Source organism: Myotis brandtii, unplaced genomic scaffold, assembly GCF_000412655.1.
Source record: "Myotis brandtii unplaced genomic scaffold, ASM41265v1 scaffold786, whole genome shotgun sequence".
NCBI lineage: Eukaryota > Metazoa > Chordata > Mammalia > Chiroptera > Vespertilionidae > Myotis > Myotis brandtii.
Window position 1 is genome coordinate 213,758 of NW_005371157.1, and position 1,920 is coordinate 215,677.

Below are 1,920 nucleotides of genomic sequence, written 5' to 3' on the forward strand. Positions count from 1 at the left end.
CGGTGGAGGCCTGCACGCGACTCTCATTTCAGACAGGTGTGACCTGAGGCAGGTGGTGAGGACCGGGAGGCTGGGTCGCCCTTGTTGCTTTAAGCGCAGGGGAGAGGGATGCGTGGGCTCCAGACCCACCGAGGCCGCCCGGGGGCTCCTGCTCTCTGGCCTCCTGTTGGCCGGTGAGTGTGCCCCCAGGTGTTAGGACCAGGCCCCACTGACCACGGGCCACTGAGAGGCCGTACACATGGACACGGTGAGAACAGCACGGTGCTGAGTGTCCGTGAGCCCACAGGGACGCGCGGTGGCCTCACTGAGGTGACGGTGATGCTGTGCTCTGGGCAGAAGCTGGTACGGGTGGGGGATGCGTGCAGGAGAGATGCACTCGAGATGTGAGTGGTGTCTGGAGGCCAGGAGCCAGGGTGGCAGGGCCCGAGAGGGCAGAGGGGCCCCGGGGGACGGGCCGAGAGCCCGGAACGCCAGGCCTGGCCCAGCTCCACACGACACAGTGGATTCAAGTGCTCGGGCGATGGCCTCACGTGGGACCGGCTGACTTGGTTTCTGGTTGGCTGGTTGAGAGCCTGGCGTCCTGGGGGAAGCGGGGGGGACACAGCCGGCCTTGCGGGCCCTCCGGGGGCCACTCCTCGGGCCGAGGAGGCAGACACTGCATTCGGGCGCCTCTGCTGAGCCGGCCCTGGGCCGCCTGGCCTTCATCACAGTGAGGAGCTGGTGGACACAGAGTGGACGTTTCTTGGGAACTGCTTTTTAAAATAGCCCCTGCCGGCTTGTTTTTCATTTGCCTCTTTACCCAAGAAGCTGGTCTAAAAATAAACCTGTTATTCCGGGTTCTCGTTAATCAAGGTGCTCGGGCCAGGGGGGCTGCTGGCCGTTTCTCCCTGGTTTACGGGGCTTTCGGCAGCTCTTCACGCGCAGCCTGGCGAAGCGGAGGCGTTTCCTGGCTCGTTCCCAGGTGGCGCTTTCCCGGCCCTCCTTCCGAGGGCCATACACTGGCCATAAGCTGGTTTCCTTGCAGTGGGTTCCCCTGTGTTCAGTGGCCCCACTGGAGCCAGGACTAACCAGCTCCACTAGGACCCGCGGGCCGGGGCGGGGACAGTGGCCGAGACCAGGCCACCCCTGGGGTCCCTGCGCCTCCCCAGGGAAGCCCTGCTCCTCCCGGCCTCCGGGATAAAAATATTCCTGCTGGGACTCGCCCTCTCTATGCAAACAGGGCCTCGGAGCCGGCAGGTGGGGCCTGTTTAGGTTGGCACCTTCGCCCGAGGCCGGCCACCCACCCGGCCGCTGGGACCTCCAGAGTCTGGGGGAAGGTTGCTTCTCTAAGAAAGACCCAGAGCTCAGGGTCGGTGCCAACCAGGCTGCTCAGCAGCCCCCAGGCCAGCAGGGCCTCCTGGGCCACAGCAGGCATCGCCCAGGGGGCACTTCTAGACTCGGGGCTGATGGTGGCCAACTCCCAGGGACGGATGGAGACAGGCCTGCTCCGGGCAGTGTCTGCAGGAGAGATGCCATCCTCCCCGGGGAGGGGTTCCAGCAGCCGCCCGGCCCCTCGGGTCTGCAGAGCCGCTGCGCGGCCCATGTGGGCCCTTCTGTGAGCGTGCGTCCCGGAGCGCGGTGGCTGCTCCTGTGAACTTGGAGGGCTGTCATTTGGACTCGGAGCTGTAACATTAGCCGGTGGCTAAGCCGGTGTGTGCTTATTGTTTTCTTTAAGCCCTTTTGGAGATTTATTTCCTCCCAGGAAAGGCTGAATCAGATGTCCCATGGGCCGGTATTAGCAAGGCCACTTCCCTCCTCCCTGCCCCACGCTCCCTGGGGAAGGGGGGGGGGGCGCAGCCAGGCTAACTTCACTGTCCTGTCTGTTGGGGCTTAAATGCGGTGGGGCGGGGCTTAAATGCGGTGGGGCGGGGCTTAAATGCG